The 18,692-nt window shown below is 45.2% G+C and overlaps 1 gene segment (V, D, J or C); it reads right to left on the reverse strand.

Moving 5' to 3' along the window:
* The window catches only part of LOC123998671, a 93,908-nt gene that overhangs the window by 65,590 nt on the left and 9,626 nt on the right, over positions 1–18,692 (reverse strand).

Raw genomic sequence — 18,692 nt, forward strand, 5'->3', positions numbered from 1 at the left:
GGCCAGGGTCTCAACGGCAAGCCGAGCAGCAGACAATTCCTGCTCGTGTCTGCCGAGCATCGCTCCCTGGAGCTCGAGAGTAGAGTAGAGAGAATCCATAGTCGCTGGGTCCATTCTTGGTCGGATCCTTCTGTTATGCAGGTGAATGAGGACCCAAAAGCGACTTGGCGAAAACAGAGTCTTTAATCCAGTAAAGTAAAAATACAATCAAATAAAACAATTTCCACTCGTAATGACGAGAACCGACTGGAGACTTGATCTTGAACTGCAGGTTGCCTCGGGAAGGCACTTGAACGTAGCAGACTCAGACACCTGCTCACCACGCAGCATCTGAGGGAAACACGACACGACAGGGCGATACATAGACACAGCACGGTGAACAATAGACAAGGATCCGACAGGACAGGAACGGAAAACAAGGGAAGAAATAGGGACTCTAATCAGGGGAAAAGATAAGGAACAGGTGTGGGAAGACTAAATGATTGATTAGGGGAATAGGAACAGCTGGGAGCAGGAACGGAACGATAGAGAGAAGAGAGAGGAAGGGAGAGAGAAAAAGGGGAACGAACCTAAAAAGACCAGCAGGGGGAAAATGAACAAAGGGAAAAGCAAAATGACAAGACAATATATGACAAAACATGACACTTATCCTGTGCTGTTCTGAGAAACAATGTTGACATTATCAACTCTTCCTCTCAGTCTCTATTTAAACCTCTGGTGGGAGGTCTATGCAAAGTCAATCCTTTCATCCCTTTATAATCAGACAGACAGCTCTGGCATTCCCATTATAGGTCGCCTGGCTGACATTACAGTGAGCCCTGCACTAACTATCACTAAACAATGGAGCTTACGAAAAAGCCCTGGAATGGAATGGGAGAATGAATAAAAGGCCAGTTCACTCTGACTGAGGACGTCTTCACAAGCACACAGTTATTGTAGGCCAAGAGGACTCTGCTGCTTATTATTGTGCTCGCCCGTGGCGGGTTTAGGTATAGGCGACATGGGCAGCATCTTGCTGGGGGCGGCACGGGGTGCCCGCACACTAAAAAAATTGTTTTATTACATTTTGAATGGCGACATTTGCGGGACCGGTTCTCTATCGCTCAGTTGCTCATCACGTCAATGATATCATGTCACCATGTGGGAATGTGGGTCAATTAACCTTGTTGGGGTGGGCGCCCTGATAGTTTGTGAGATAGGCAGGCTACTGCCTGGGAAGGTCTCCCACTCAGAAGTACGAGATGGGGAGGGGGGCAGGGTTAGGTTGACCTCAGGTCTCCCCACTGGAAGCCTGAGGTAGGGGGAGCGGGGGAATCTATCAAATAGCGCACCTCTAACTTTGTACAGGACTAATGCAATTAGCGTTGGACTAGTAACCGGAAGGTTGCAAGTTCAAACCCCGAGCTGACAAGGTACAAATCTGTCGTTCTGCCCCTGAACAGGCAGTTAACCCACTGTTCCTAGGCCGTCATTGAAAATAAGAATTTGTTCTTAACTGACTTGCCTGGTTAAATAAAGTTAAAAACATAAAAAATTATGTTCTGCAATTTGGTTTGTGTGTTTCTTGTTTGAAGTGCATTAGTGTAATAATCAGGTTCTATTCTTTATACGTGTGTTATTTTGTGTATTTCTGTGATATAGGATTTGTGCAATTAGGTTAATTTGTGTGTTTTTTTGTTAGCAATAGGGTAATAGTGTAATAATTCATTTTTTTTACATTGGTATTTATTTACTACAATTTGTTTCTATTTGTCTTTGTTAATCCTTTTCGATAGTTATGAGTCTTTTTTGTATATATTTTTAGATTTATATAGTTTTAAATGACCTTTTATTTGTGTTGTTCCAAATGACTGAATAAAAATTACAGTTAACTTCTTAAGGGATATTTTCACTTTTGGATAAATAGCGTGCCCAATTTCAACTTCCTGCTACTCATGCCAAGTAAATAAGATATGCATATTATTACATTTACATTACATTTACATTTAAGTCATTTAGCAGACGCTCTTATCCAGAGCAACTTACAAATTGGTGCATTCACCTTATGACATCCAGAGGAACAGCCACTTTACAATAGTGCATCTAAATCTTTTAAGGGGGGGGGGTGAGAAGGATTACTTTATCCTATCCTAGGTATTCCTTAAAGAGGTGGGGTTTCAGGTGTCTCCGGAAGGTGGTGATTGACTCCACTGTCCTGGCGTCGTGAGGGAGTTTGTTCCACCATTGGGGGGCCAGAGCAGCGAACAGTTTTGACTGGGCTGAGCGGGAACTGTACTTCCTCAGTGGTAGGGAGGCGAGCAGGCCAGAGTTGGATGAACGCAGTGCCCTTGTTTGGGTGTAGGGCCTGATCAGAGCCTGGAGGTATTGAGGTGCCGTTCCCCTCACAGCTCCGTAGGCAAGCACCATGGTCTTGTAGCGGATGCGAGCTTCAACTGGAAGCCAGTGGAGAGAGCGGAGGAGCGGGGTGACATGAGAGAACTTGGGAAGGTTGAACACCAGACGGGCTGCGGCGTTCTGGATGAGTTGTAGGGGTTTAATGGCACAGGCAGGGAGCCCAGCCAACAGCGAGTTGCAGTAATCCAGACGGGAGATGACAAGTGCCTGGATTAGGACCTGCGCCGCTTCCTGTGTGAGGCAGGGTCGTACTCTGCGGATGTTGTAGAGCATGAACCTACAGGAAGGGGCCACCGCCTTGATGTTAGTTGAGAACGACAGGGTGTTTTCCAGGATCACGCCAAGGTTCTTATCGCTCTGGGAGGAGGACACAATGGAGTTGTCAACCGTGATGGCGAGATCATGGAACGGGCAGTCCTTCCCCGGGAGGAAGAGCAGCTCCGTCTTGCCGAGGTTCAGCTTGAGGTGGTGATCCGTCATCCACACTGATATGTCTGCCAGACATGCAGAGATGCGATTCTCCACCTGGTCATCAGAAGGGGGAAAGGAGAAGATTAATTGTGTGTCGTCTGCATAGCAATGATAGGAGAGACCATGTGAGGTTATGACAGATCCAAGTGACTTGGTGTATAGCGAGAATAGGAGAGGGCCTAGGGGGTATAAATAACAGAGCCCTGGGGGACACCAGTGGTGAGAGCGCGTGGTGAGGAGACAGATTCTCGCCACGCCACCTGGTAGGAGCGACCTGTCAGGTATGACGCAATCCAAGCGTGGGCCGCGCCGGAGATGCCCAACTCGGAGAGGGTGGAGAGGAGGATCTGATGGTTCACAGTATCGAAGGCAGCCGATAGGTCTAGAAGGATGAGAGCAGAGGAGAGAGAGTTAGCTTTAGCAGTGAGGAGCGCCTCCGTGATACAGAGAAGAGCAGTCTCAGTTGAATGACTAGTCTTGAAACCTGACTGATTTGGATCAAGAAGGTCATTCTGAGAGAGATAGCGGGAGAGCTGGCCAAGGACGGCACGTTCAAGAGTTTTGGAGAGAAAAGAAAGAAGGGATACTGGTCTGTAGTTGTTGACATCGGAGGGATCGAGTGTAGGTTTTTTCAGAAGGGGTGCAACTCTCGCTCTCTTGAAGACGGAAGGGACATAGCCAGCGGTCAGGGATGAGTTGATGAGCGAGGTGAGGTAAGGGAGAAGGTCTCCGGAAATGGTCTGGAGAAGAGAGGAGGGGATGGGGTCAAGCGGGCAGGTTGCTGGGCGGCCGGCCGTCACAAGACGTGAGATTTCATCTGGAGAGAGAGGGGAGAAAGAGGTCAGAGCACAGGGTAGGGCAGTGTGAGCAGAACCAGCGGTGTCGTTTGACTTAGCAAACGAGGATCGGATGTCGTCGACCTTCTTTTCAAAATGGTTGACGAAGTCATCTGCAGAGAGGGAGGAGGGGGGGAGGGGGAGGAGGATTCAGGAGGGAGGACAAGGTGGCAAAGAGCTTCCTAGGGTTAGAGGCAGATGCTTGGAATTTAGAGTGGTAGAAAGTGGCTTTAGCAGCACAGACAGAAGAGGAAAATGTAGAGAGGAGGGAGTGAAAGGATGCCAGGTCCGCAGGGAGGCGAGTTTTCCTCCATTTCCGCTCGGCTGCCCGGAGCCCTGTTCTGTGAGCTCGCAATGAGTCGTCGAGCCACGGAGCGGGAGGGGAGGACCGAGCCGGCCTGGAGGATAGGGGACATAGAGCGTCAAAGGATGCAGAAAGGGAGGAGAGGAGGGTTGAGGAGGCAGAATCAGGAGATAGGTTGGAGAAGGTTTGAGCAGAGGGAAGAGATGATAGGATGGAAGAGGAGAGAGTAGCGGGGGAGAGAGAGCGAAGGTTGGGACAGCGCGATAACCTTCGAGTAGGGGCAGTGTGGGAAGTGTTGGATGAGAGCGAGAGGGAAAAGGATACAAGGTAGTGGTCGGAGACTTGGAGGGGAGTTGCAATGAGGTTAGTGGAAGAACAGCATCTAGTAAAGATGAGGTCGAGCGTATTGCCTGCCTTGTGAGTAGGGGGGGAAGGTGAGAGGGTGAGGTCAAAAGAGGAGAGGAGTGGAAAGAAGGAGGCAGAGAGGAATGAGTCAAAGGTAGACGTGGGGAGGTTAAAGTCGCCCAGAACTGTGAGAGGTGAGCCGTCCTCAGGAAAGGAGCTTATCAAGGCATCAAGCTCATTGATGAACTCTCCGAGGGAACCTGGAGGGCGATAAATGATAAGGATGTTAAGCTTGAAAGGGCTGGTAACTGTGACAGCATGGAATTCAAAGGAGGGGATAGACAGATGGGTAAGGGGAGAAAGAGAGAATGACCACTTGGGAGAGATGAGGATCCCGGTGCCACCACCCTGCTGACCAGAAGCTCTCGGGGTGTGCGAGAACACGTGGGCGGACGAAGAGAGAGCAGTGGGAGTAGCAGTGTTATCTGTGGTGATCCATGTTTCCGTCAGTGCCAAGAAGTCGAGGGACTGGAGGGAGGCATAGGCTGAGATGAACTCTGCCTTGTTGGCCACAGATCGGCAGTTCCAGAGGCTACCGTAGACCTGGAACTCCACGTGGGTCGTGCGCGCTGGGACCACCAGATTAGGGTGGCCGCAGCCACGCAGTGTGGAGCGTTTGTATGGTCTGTGCAGAGAGGAGAGAACAGGGATAGACAGACACATAGTTGACAGGCTACAGAAGAGGCTACGCTAATGCAAAGGAGATTGGAATGACAAGTGGACTACACGTCTCGAATGTTCAGAAAGTTAAGCTTACGTAGCAAGAATCTTATTGACTAAAATGATTAAAATTATACAGTACTGCTGAAGTAGGCTAGCTGGCAGTGGCTGCGTTGTTGACTTTGTAGGCTAGCTGGCAGTGGCTGCGTTGTTGACACTACACTAATCAAGTCGTTCCGTTGAGTGTAAGAGTTTCTACAGTGCTGCTATTCGGGGGCTAGCTGGCTAGCTAGCAGTGTTGATTACGTTACGTTGCGTTAAAAGAACGACAATAGCTGGCTAGCTAACCTAGAAAGTCGCTCTAGACTACACAATTATCTTTGATACAAAGACGGCTATCAAACAAATCAAACCGTTGTACTGTAATGAAATTAAATGAAAATATGATACTACCTGTGGAGCGAAGCGGAATGCGACCGGGTTGTTGAGTGCAGAAGTTCTATTCGGTAGACGTTGGCTAGCTGTTGGCTAGCTAGCTGTGTCTCCTATGTTAAGGATGACAAATAGCTGGCTAGCTAACCTCGGTAAATTAAGATAATCACTCTAAGACTACACACTCTAAACTACACAATTATCTTGGATACGAAGACAGCAAAGACAGCTATGTAGCTAGCTAACACTACACTAATCAAGTCGTTCAGTTGAGTGTAATAGTTTCTACAGTGCTGCTATTCGGTAGACGGTGGACGTTTGCTAGCTGGCTAGCTGCTGGGCAGATAGCAGTGTAGACTACGTTAGGATGAAGAAATACGATAATTACGCAATTATCTTTGATACAAAGACGGTTATGTAGCTAGCTAAGAAGAAATTGCTAAGATTAGACAAATCAAACCGTTGTACTATAATGAAATGTAATGAAATGTAATGAAAAAGTTATACTACCTGCGGAGCGAAGTGCAGATGCGACCGCTCGCTCCAACCCGGAAGTGCATGTCCTCTGGTCTGATGAAACAAAAATAGACCCGGAAGTAAGTTGGAGCGATTTGGATAGAAAACACTCTGAAGTTTCTACAACTGTTTCAATCATGTCTGTGAGTATAACATAACTTATGTAGCAGGCAAAACCCAGAGGACTAACCATTCAGAAAAAATACATTTGAGGTCACTGTCTATTCATTGGGGAACTATATTTATAAGGCACTTGTTTGCAGTTCCTACCGCTTCCACTGGATGTCATCAGTCTTTTGAAAATGGTTGAGGTTATTCCTTTGTGAAATGAAGAAGTACGGCCATCTTGAAAAAGTGTAACATTGTTGAGAGTTGCGCAAGACTTGAAAAGTAGCGTCAGTTTGTTGTTGTCCTGTATTGAAAACAGATAGACCCGTCTTCAATTTGATTGCTTATTAACGTTTCAAAATACCTAAAGTTGTATTACAAAAGTAGCTTGGAATGTTTTGGCAAAGTATACAGGTAACTTTTGAGATATTTTTTAGTGACGTTGTGCAAATTGGTAGCTGTTTTTTTCTGGATCAAACGCGCCAAATAAATTGACATTTTGGATATATATGGACGTAATTAATCGAACAAAAGAACCCATTATGATGTTTATGGAACATATTGGAGTGCCCACAAAAGAAGCTCGACAAAGGTAAGGCATGATTCATATTTTATTTCTGCGTTTTGTGTAGCGCCTGCAGGGTTGAAATATGCTACTCTCTTTGTTTACTGTTGTGCTATCATCAGGTAATAGCTTCTTATGCTTTCGCCGAAAAGCCTTTTTAAAATATGATATGTCGGCTGGATTCACAACGAGTGTAGCTTTAATTTAATATCTTACATGTGTGAGTTAATGAAAGTTAGATTTTTATCTAATTTTATTTGAATTCGCCGGGCTGCATTTTCTCTGGCTTTTGGCCAAGTGGGACGCTATCATCCCCCTATCCTAGAGAGGTTAAGGTAGGTGAACACCCCGCTGAAGGGGGGATTCAACCAGGGAGCCATACAAGCTAGATCCTCCACTGCTCGACAGAAACACTGACTGAAGCTGGTGAACCAGCTGTACAACATGGATAGGTGGGGTACTACTACCTCTCTTTGTGTCACACTAGAATAATACTGAGTATCAGTAGCGTAAATAATAAAACAACAATATCACAAAGCACTACACTATAAGAGTCCAAACACTAACATTCAAACTACCTCTTGCCTAGACTGGTCAAGCTTTCTTGATGTCACATGAACAAGTAATTAACTTATTTGGGACAGGGGGGCAGTATTGAGTAGCTTGGATAGCTACTCAGTAGCTGGTGCCCAGAGTAAACTAAATGCTACTCTCTCCTAAAAGCTAGAATATGCATATAATTAGTATATTCTGATAGAAAACACTCTGCAGTTTCTTAAACTGTTTGAATGATGTCTGTGAGTATAACAGAGCTCATATGGCAGGCAAAAACCTGAGAAAAAATCCAACCAGGAAGTGGGAAATCTGAGGTTTGCAGTTTTTCAACTCAGCCCGTATTGAATATATAATGGGATATGGGTCATCTTGCACTTCCTAAGGCTTCCACTAGATGTCACCAGTCTTTAGAACATTGTTTCAGGCTTCTACTGTGAAGGGGGGCTGAATGAGAGGGGAATGAGTCAGAGGTATATCAGCAGCTACAGGCTCGCGATGCGCGGTCATGAGAAAGTTACCTCTCATTCCATTGCTTTTCTACAGACAAATGAATTCTCCTGTTGGGACATTATTGAACATTTATGATTTAAAAAATCCTAAAGATTGATTCTATACATCGTTTGATATGTTTCTACGACTAGTAATATAACTTTTTGGAATTTTCGTCTGATATTTCCGCTGGACTTGCCCCGCGCCTCATGATTTTCGATTTGTACTAAACGCCCTAACAGAAGGAGGAATTTGGGCATAAATTATGGACAATATGGAACAAATCAAACATTTATTGTGGAACTGGGATTCCTGGGAGTGCATTCTGACGAAGATCAATCAAAGGTAAGTAAATATTTATAATGCTATTTCTGACTTATGTTGACTCCAACATGGCGCATATCTTCTTGGGTTGTGTATGTCTCTGAGCACCATACTCCAGATTATTGCATGGTTTACCGTAATGTTTTTTTTAAAAATCTGACACATTAACTTCTTTGGGATAGGGGGCAGCATTTTCACGTTTGGATAAATAGCATGCCCAAATTCAACTTTCTGCTACTCCTCTCCAGAATATAAGATATGCATATTATTAGTATATTTGGATATGAAACACTCTGAAGTTTCTAAAACTGTTTGAATCATGTCTGTGAGTATAACAGAACTTATGTAGCAGGCAAAACCCTGAGGACAAACCATTCAGATTTTTGTGAGGTCACTGTCTATTCAATGAAATTTCATTGGGAAACCAGATTTCTAAGGGACTTGTTTGCTGTTCCTACTGCTTCCACTGGATGTCACCAGTTTTTAGAAATTGGTTGAGGTTATTCCTTTGCGTAACGAAGAAGTACGGCCATCTTAAAGAAGTGTCACATTATGGAACTGGAGGCAGAGACAGCGAGGCTAGCCTCCGGTCCTACTGTGCCTGTTTGTGAGCCGTCCTCACCTGCTGTGTCCTCAAACACGTTTGACATTAGTAGGCAGATTGCCTTAGTACCTTTGTTCAGAGAGTCAGAGGTTGACTCCTATTTTTGTATATTTGAGCGTATAGCCATAGCATTGAAATGGCCTGAAGAGGTATGGTTCCTATTACTTCAGTGTAAATTAACTGGTAAAGCCCAAGAGGTTTTGTCAGCACTACCTCTGGAGGACAGTTTGAATTATGAAGTGGTCAAAGCTACTGTTCTTCGTGCCTATGAGCTTGTGCCTGAGGCATACCGACAGAGATTTAGGTCTCATAGAAAGTCTTCTAGTAAGACTTATGTGGAATTTGCTAGAGACAAGGGAAATCTTTTTGATAAATGGCATGCTGCTAGTAAGGTAACTGATTTCAACTCTCTCCGGGAGTTAATCTTGTTGGAAGAGTTTAAAAATTGCTTACCCGAACGCATTGTAGTTTACCTAAATGAACAGAAAGTATCCTGTCTGGCAGAAGCGTCTGTGTTGGCAGACGAGTTTGTGTTGACGCACAAGAGTGTGTTTTCGGCTCAAACTGAGAGTAGAGCCACTGAGTTTCCTACCTTTAGCCCTAGTCGGCCAACAGTAGTATATCAAGCACGCCAGAAGAATGAGCGTCCCTGTTTCTATTTTCATAAAGTAGGACATATGATTAATGATTGCTTCCTGCTTAAACGCAAACAAGGGATGCCTCTTCATGCCAAGCCACCAACAGGTGTTGCTCTAATTCGTACGGTTAAGAGGTCGGCAACAAAACAGGTGCCTCAGGGTAACTGTAGTTTGAAAGTCTCAGTCCCCGACCGCTGTTATGAACCATTCATTTTCGAGGGGTTTGTGTCCCTAACGAATGACGAAGCGTCTCAACGACCGGTTAAAATCCTTAGAGATACTGGTGCGGCGCAGTCGTTTATATTGTCTGATGTGTTGCCCTTATCTGACGATACATACTGTGGTTCCAGTGTGTTAGTGCAGGGTATTGAAATGGGTTTTGTCCCAGTACCATTGCACTTTGTAAATGTACACTCTGAGTTAATCAGTGGAATATTCAGAGTGGGGGTACGTCCTATGTTGCCAGTGAAAGGTGTGACCTTTATAATGGGTAACGATATTGCCGGAGGAAAGGTAGTACCCGTATTGGAAGTATTGGATAAAAGTGACCACTCTCTCTCGAATGAGCTGGCACAGAGTTATCCAAATGTGTTCCCCGCTTGTGCTGTCACTCGTGCCCAGGCACGACAAGAGGGTGACGAGATAGATTTGTCGAACACTGTTCTGTTCAAAGAGGTTGATCAAGAGGATGGATTGTGTGATACCTCTGAGAAGCTGATCACCTCTGACAAACAGCCCAGGAAAGAATCAAAGAACGTTGAACTTATTGCTGATGCAATACAGTTACCAGTCACTCGTGAGCAGCTGATTGCTAACCAAAAGGTTGACAACAAGCTTGCTAAATGTTTTTCTAGTGTTGTCTCATTGGAAGATGTGAAGAAGAAGAACGTGGCTTACTTCATTGATGGTAATCTCCTCATGCGTAAATGGAAATCCCATGTTGACGCGGATGGAGATTGGAATGCTGTTTACCAAATAGTGATTCCTACAGCCTTTCGACAAAATGTGTTATCCCTTGCTCATGATCACCAGTGGTCTGGTCATTTAGGAATCACAAAAACTTATGATCGGATCCTTCGACATTTCTTTTGGCCGGGTTTAAAACAAGATGTGGCTCAGTTCTGTCGGACATGCCACACCTGTCAGATAACAGGAAAACCAAATCAGGTTATTCCTCCCGCTCCTCTTTGTCCCATACCTGTCATAGGTGAACCATTCGAGCATGTGGTGGTTGATTGTGTCAGACCGTTACCGAAGACAAAATCGGGTAACCAGTTTTTGTTGAGATAATGTGTTGGCAGATGCATTGTCTCGTGTGTGAAAATGATTTCTGAATGTTTTGCAAGGTTGTTGCTTTGTAAGTATTCATTGAAATACTGTAGTCGCAACCCCTAGGGTTGCTCTTTTAAGGGTGGGAGTGTTACGGATACAGTTATCCTGTGTGTGTGTATCCTGTGTGTGTGTTTCTTTTCTCTTCTTCTCCCCTCACAGGTGAAAATCATCACTCCCCAATCAGTCAACAATCAATCATCAATCAGAAGACACACCTCCTATTTCCTGACCTATCACAGTTCCTTCCCCATGGTTTAAAAACCCCATTTGTTTGTTCTAGAGCTCAGCTCAATCTCTCTGTAAATGCCATGTCTGTAGGTCTCTGTGTTTCTCTCGCTTTGTATCTTAACCTCTCTTTTGTTTAAGCACCTCCATAGCACTTTCATCACCTGTGAGTATTGTTTTTGTTTATGGTGTTTGTGTTTGATTGCTGGTGGGAAAAGGGGGAAACCAAGACAAGTCGCCCATGGGCATACACTACCCGTAGGTGAACTTAGTTAAATACACTAGTTAGAACTGGGCGGACCACCCACTGTATTTTTGGTTAGTTAGTTAGTTGTTGTTAAAGTAGGCTAGTCTAGCTTAGGGGGGTGTTTTTGTATATTTATTGTTTCTTTCCTTGGGTCCAGCTCAGCCCCTTTTCCGGCTCCCCCCATTACCGTGTGTTTATAAATAAACCTAGAGTTTGACGGTAGATTTCTGTTGTCGTGGTTATTTCGTTCACACTTTCACTTTGTCACAATAATAATTTGCATGAGTTATGTTACGGATCTCATTACCATCCCCCCTAGACTGTCGGGCCAAAAGGGATTCGTAACAACCATTTTTAGGGCCTTCCTCTGACACCACCTGGTATAAAGGTCCTGGAAGGTCCTGGAAGCTTGGCCCCAGTGATGTACTGGCTCATATGCACTACCCTCTGTAGTGCCTTGCGGTTGTAGGCCGAGCAGTTGCCATACAAGTCGGTGATGTGACCGGTCATGATGCTCTTGATGGTTTAGCTATAGAACATTTTGAGGATCTAGGGACTCATGACAAATATTTTCAGTTTCCTGAGGGGAAAAAGGTGTTGTCGTGCCCTCTTCACAACTGTGTTGGTGTGTTTGGACGATGATAGTTTTTTGGTGATGTGGACACCAAGGAACTTGAAACTATCGACCCGCTCCACTACAGCCCCGTCGATGTTAGTGGGGGCCTGTTCGTCCCTCCTTTTCCTGTAGTACATGATCAGCTCCTTTGTCGTGCTCACATTGAGGGAGAGGTTGTTGTCCTGGCACCACACTCCCAGGTCTCTGACCTCCTCCCTATAGGCTGCCTCATTGTTGTCGGTGATCAGGCCTGCTACTGTTGTCTGTCAGCAAACTTAATGGTGATGTTGGACTCGTGCTTGGTCACGCAGTCGTGAGTGAACAAGGAGTACAGGAGGGGACTTAGCACGCACACCTGAGGGACCCCATGTTGAGGATCAGCGTGGCCGATGTGTTGTTGCCTACCCTTACCACCTGGGGGAGGCCCATCAAGAATTCCAGGATCCAGTTGCAGAGGGAGATGTTCAGTCCCTCCCAGACTGTGTCAGGGAGAGGTTGAAAATGTCAGTGAAGACACTTGCCAGTTGGTCCGCACATGCTTTGAGTACATGCCCTGGTAATAAATCTAGCCCTGCGACTATTGACGTCCCTTCCGTCTTCAAGAGAGCGAGAGTTGCACCCCTTCTGAAAAAACCTACACTCGATCCCTCCGATGTCAACAATTACAGACCAGTATCCCTTCTTTCTTTTCTCTCAAACTCTTGAACGTGCCGTCCTTGGCCAGCTCTCCCGGTATCTCTCTCTGAATGACCTTCTTGATCCAAATCAGTCAGGTTTCAATACTAGTCATTCAACTGAGACTGCTCTCCTCTGTATCACGGAGGCGCTCCGCACTGCTAAAGCTAACTCTCTCTCCTTTGCTCTCATCCTTCTAGATCTATCGGCTGCCTTCGATACTGTGAACCATCAGATCCTCCTCTCCACCCTCTCCGAGTTGGGCATCTCCGGCGCGTCCCACGCTTGGATTGCGTCCTACCTGACAGGTCGCTCCTACCAGGTGGCGTGGCGAGAATCTGTCTCCTCACCACGCGCTCTCACCACTGGTGTCCCCCAGGGCTCTGTTCTAGGCCCTCTCCTATTCTCGCTATACACCAAGTCACTTGGCTCTGTCATAACCTCACATGGTCTCTCCTATCATTGCTATGCAGACGACACACAATTAATCTTCTCCTTTCCCCCTTCTGATGACCAGGTGGTGAATCGCATCTCTGCATGTCTGGCAGATATATCAGTGTGGATGACGGATCACCAGCTCAAGCTGAACCTCGGCAAGACGGAGCTGCTCTTCCTTCCAGGGAAGGACTGCCCGTTCCATGATTTCGCCATCACGGTTGACAACTCCATTGTGTCCTCCTCCCAGAGCGCTAAGAACCTTGGCGTGATCCTGGACAACACCCTGTCGTTCTCAACCAACATCAAGGCGGTGGCCCGTTCCTGTAGGTTCATGCTCTACAACATCCGCAGAGTACGACCCTGCCTCACACAGGAAGCGGCGCAGGTCCTAATCCAGGCACTTGTCATCTCCCGTCTGGATTACTGCAACTCGCTGTTGGCTGGGCTCCCTGCCTGTGCCATTAAACCCCTTCAACTCATCCAGAACGCCGCAGCCCGTCTGGTGTTCAACCTTCCCAAGTTCTCTCACGTCACCCCGCTCCTCCGTTCTCTCCACTGGCTTCCAGTTGAAGCTCGCATCCGCTACAAGACCATGGTGCTTGCCTACGGAGCTGTGAGGGGAACGGCACCTCAGTACCTCCAGGCTCTGATCAGGCCCTACACCCAAACAAGGGCACTGCGTTCATCCACCTCTGGCCTGCTCGCCTCCCTACCACTGAGGAAGTACAGCTCCCGCTCAGCCCAGTCAAAACTGTTCGCTGCTCTGGCCCCCCAATGGTGGAACAAACTCCCTCACGACGCCAGGACAACGGAGTCAATCACCACCTTCCGGAGACACCTGAAACCCCACCTCTTTAAGGAATACCTAGGATAGGATAAGTAATCCCTCTCACCCACCCCCCTTTAAGATTTAGATGCACTATTGTAAAGTGACTGTTCCACTGGATGTCATAAGGTGAATGCACCAATTTGTAAGTCGCTCTGGATAAGAGCGTCTGCTAAATGACTTAAATGTAAATGTAAATGACTATTGAGAATGTTGACCTGTTGAAATGCCAGGATAGGGTGCTACACTGTATATTTATATGGACAGGCATGTCAGAAATCAAACATTATTTTTAGTCAACAATTTGGCTAAATAACAGCTTAGTAGGAATCAGTATGAAATCAGAAACATAGGACACAATTAGTAGAATAGCAACCAATACTGGAATGGAGAAAATTAAGATGAAAATATGACCATTCAAAATCATAGCAGTGAAACGATCTTCCGTATGGCTCCAGAGTGAAGACAATATTTACACAGTACAATCCTGTCAACCCTCATGTCCATGGAGATGTTTTACTATTGATGTGTATCACTGTGGCCACTCCCGTACACAGTGACTCAAAAACCAATGTCACAAACAGCCACAGAATCCTCTTAGTAAAACTCACTGAAACCTCCAATGTCTTCATGTGGACCATGTCTTTTCCAATCCTGTGTCATTTACAACAACAATTGAAGTTCAATTCAAGCTAATTTTTAGATCACAGTGTACAGAAAATAGTTGTTCCCCAGTTTATGTCTGTTTTAAAGTTTTTAACGATGAGATTTCTTTCTCTGAAGAAGGCCTGAAGAGTATGGACATTTGTTTGAGTTGATAATGTGTATAAATGTACCAGCACGTGTAGGTTACCAGCCTATAGATGTAGGTTACCAGCCTATAGATAATCAGAATGTATATGTCTGTGTTCCTTAGGTGTCAGCACACTCACACTGTGTTTGGTAGAGGTGGAAGCTTTTTGTCATGGACTGTATCATATGGCACAGTGGTTTAACCCTGTACAAAAAGCTCCCCACCACTCTGTGCAGGGCCAAATCTGGAATAAACATGTGCAACTTTTCACAGTAACCACAACATGATCTATTCATTTGGATCTGATGAACAGTATGTCAAATGATGTTTTACTACACATGATTAACTCTTAATTAGTTTGGGATTCCAGCTTTTGCTCTGTCAGGCATTATGACCATAACAATGATCAAAGCGCCTTGCTAAGGTCATTTATTTGTCATTATTGAAAGTTTAAAATATATATATTCTTTTTTTAAATAAACACATTATTTTGTCAGAATCCAATAATTGGATAATTGGAGTAGCTGTTTTAGCCAGTAGAGTTAATCTTGTCAAATATTATAATCTAAAAGTATATGAAGAAATGCCAATCCATTTTCACCGGCCATCATGGCTAAAGGATAGACTGCACAGATGAGAATGGGATAATCATACAGCTTAAAGAGTGAGTTATGCAGCATCTCTTTAGGTTGTAAAATACATGTAATTTGCATAACAGGAATATAAATGTGTTCTTGACCGTAGCCCTAGATGACAGTGTTTAGCTGGTTTAAAAGAGCTGCTGTCCTCAAGCTCCCTGTAGTTGTTAGCAAAAGTAGCCTCATGCGCTGAATAAAGGTTTTGCTGTTGATTGCAGCTCTGACGCCCTGGCAGCCTGCTAGTCTCCAGTAGTTGTAAGGTTCTGCTTTCTTTTCTTACTCAAGCTTGTGTTCTTTTTCTTTGTGTTCTGGAACGTATCGCTGTTTCTTTGTGTTCTGGAACATAGTCCTGTCTTTCATTTTTGTTCATTGATTTCACCTGTGTTCGTTTCTCACCTGGTCTCATCAGCTCCCTATTTAGTTCAGTTCTTCCTGTTTGTATGGTTGTGAGGTATTGTTTGTTTTTACCTACCTCTGTTTGACCATTGCCTGCCTGTGACCATGATACCTGCCTGTGACCATGATACCTGCCTTCTGCTAAGGCATAATAAACAACTGCCGTGCTCTGCTCGTGAATCTACACCTTTTCTCCCTGAGTATTCATTACAGTAGTATTTACACACATAGAAAGTGACCTGTATCTAAGTCAGTGGTTCACAACTGTTATGGGATATAAAATTCTGTGGCACACGTAAAATGTCCCAATTAATTAGATAATTTAGTTGTAATGATCACATCTGATCCATTTTGAAAATCATCTATTTTATGTGTCAAACATTTTTATCAATAAATTATATAGGGTATATTTGAAATATGTTAATAGTTTTCATAGTTTCTTACTCTTGAGCGTTAATTTGTCTCTAAGAGTCGATTGGTCCGGGGTTAACATGACAAAAAAAATATACAAAATCTGTCCATTTTTAATCTGTCAGTTTCATTTTTAATTAATTAATTAAACATTTTATGGGATGCCTTTGGCAACTACGGTGGAAAGGCACAGAGCTACAGTGCTGTTTGCCAGACCAGGAGACATCTCGGAAATCTGTCTTCTCATGAAAATCTGCAGGGTCTGAATGGATTGGCCAACAAGATGAGACTCTCACAAACACAATGGTGTTCTCAGTTTTGTCCTACAATCCCCACGAGTGTCATAAAGGTAACACGGTACCGGTTTAAAAAAAGATGAAAATCACGAGCTTTCTCATATCTTCTAGATATAGGACAGACAATTCAAAACCATATTTATTTTGATAGATGTGTATATTTTGCCATTTATAAATGTGTTATTCAATGCATTTCTGTGGACTTGCAGTAAAGGCCAAATTCAATATTTTATCAAATACTGTAATTTGTTTATATATTTTTGTTGAATCCTAAACGAGTCCTAAAATTCCAAATCAAATATATAAATGATCCATGTATTGACCATCTTTAAACAATGACATATGTTAACTTAGTGGGACCCTCCTTTGTTACGTGCCCCTCAACAGCCTGAGGGCACTGGACTTGAAACAACATTACAGATCAAATCAAATCAAATCAAATCAAATTTTATTTGTCACATACACATGGTTAGCAGATGTTAATGCGAGTGTAGCGAAATGCTTGTGCTTCTAGTTCCGACAATGCAGTGATAACCAACAAGTAATCTAACTAACAATTCCAAAACTACTGTCTTATACCCAGTGTAAGGGGATAAGGAACATGTACATAAGGATATATGAATGAGTGATGGTACAGAGCAGCATAGGCAAGATACAGTAGATGGTATCGAGTACAGTATATACATATGAGATGAGTGTGTAGACAAAGTAAACAAAGTGGCATAGTTAAAGTGGCTAGTGATACATGTGTTACATAAGGATGCAGTCGATGATGTAGAGTACAGTATATACATATGCATATGAGATGAATAATGTAGGGTAAGTAACATTATATAAGGTAGCATTGTTTAAAGTGGCTAGTGATATATTTACATCATTTCCCATCAATTCCCATTATTAAAATGGCTGGAGTTGGGTCAGTGTCAATGACAGTGTGTTGGCAGCAGCCACTCAGTGTTAGTGGTGGCTGTTTAACAGTCTGATGGCCTTGAGATAGAAGCTGTTTTTCAGTCTCTCGGTCCCAGCTTTGATGCACCTGTACTGACCTCGCCTTCTGGATGATAGCGGGGTGAACAGGCAGTGGTTCGGGTGGTTGATGTCCTTGATGATCTTTATGGCCTTCCTGTAACAACGGGTGGTGTAGGTGTCCTGGAGGGCAGGTAGTTTGCCCCGGTGATGCGTTGTGCAGTCCTCACTACCCTCTGGAGAGCCTTACGGTTGAGGGCGGAGCAGTTGCCGTACCAGGCGGTGATACAGCCCGCCAGGATGCTCTCGATTGTGCATCTGTAGAAGTTTGTGAGTGCTTTTGGTGACAAGCCGAATTTCTTCAGCCTCCTGAGGTTGAATAGGCGCTGCTGCGCCTTCTTCACGACGCTGTCAGTGTGAGTGGACCAATTCAGTTTGTCTGTGATGTGTATGCCGAGGAACTTAAAACTAGCTACCCTCTCCACTACTGTTCCATCGATGTGGATAGGGGGTGTTCCCTCTGCTGTTTCCTGAAGTCCACAATCATCTCCTTAGTTTTGTTGACGTTGAGTGTGAGGTTATTTTCCTGACACCACACTCCGAGGGCCCTCACCTCCTCCCTGTAGGCCGTCTCGTCGTTGTTGGTAATCAAGCCTACCACTGTTGTGTCGTCCGCAAACTTGATGATTGAGTTGGAGGCGTGCGTGGCCACGCAGTCGTGGGTGAACAGGGAGTACAGGAGAGGGCTCAGAACGCACCCTTGTGGGGCCCCGTGTTGAGGATCAGCGGGGAGGAGATGTTGTTGTCTACCCTCACCACCTGGGGGCGGCCCGTCAGGAAGTCCAGTACCCAGTTGCACAGGGCGGGGTCGAGACCCAGGGTCTCGAGCTTGATGACGAGCTTGGAGGGTACTATGGTGTTGAATGCCGAGCTGTAGTCGATGAACAGCATTCTCACATAGGTATTCCTCTTGTCCAGGTGGGTTAGGGCAGTGTGCAGTGTGGTTGAGATTGCATCGTCTGTGGACCTATTTGGGCGGTAAGCAAATTGGAGTGGGTCTAGGGTGTCAGGTAGGGTGGAGGTGATATGGTCCTTGACTAGTCTCTCAAAGCACTTCATGATGACGGAAGTGAGTGCTACGGGGCGGTAGTCGTTTAGCTCAGTTACCTTAGCTTTCTTGGGAACAGGAACAATGGTGGCCCTCTTGAAGCATGTGGGAACAGCAGACTGGTATAGGGATTGATTGAATATGTCCGTAAACACACCGGCCAGCTGGTCTGCGCATGCTCTGAGGGCGCGGCTGGGGATGCCGTCTGGGCCTGCAGCCTTGCGAGGGTTAACACGTTTAAATGTCTTACTCACCTCGGCTGCAGTGAAGGAGAGACCGCATGTTTCCGTTGCAGGCCGTGTCAGTGGCACTGTATTGTCCTCAAAGCGGGCAAAAAGTTATTTAGTCTGCCTGGGAGCAAGACATCCTGGTCCGTGACTGGGCTGGATTTCATCTTGTAGTCCGTGATTGACTGTAGACCCTG

The sequence above is a fragment of the Oncorhynchus gorbuscha genome, linkage group LG16 (genome assembly GCF_021184085.1).
Source record: "Oncorhynchus gorbuscha isolate QuinsamMale2020 ecotype Even-year linkage group LG16, OgorEven_v1.0, whole genome shotgun sequence".
NCBI lineage: Eukaryota > Metazoa > Chordata > Actinopteri > Salmoniformes > Salmonidae > Oncorhynchus > Oncorhynchus gorbuscha.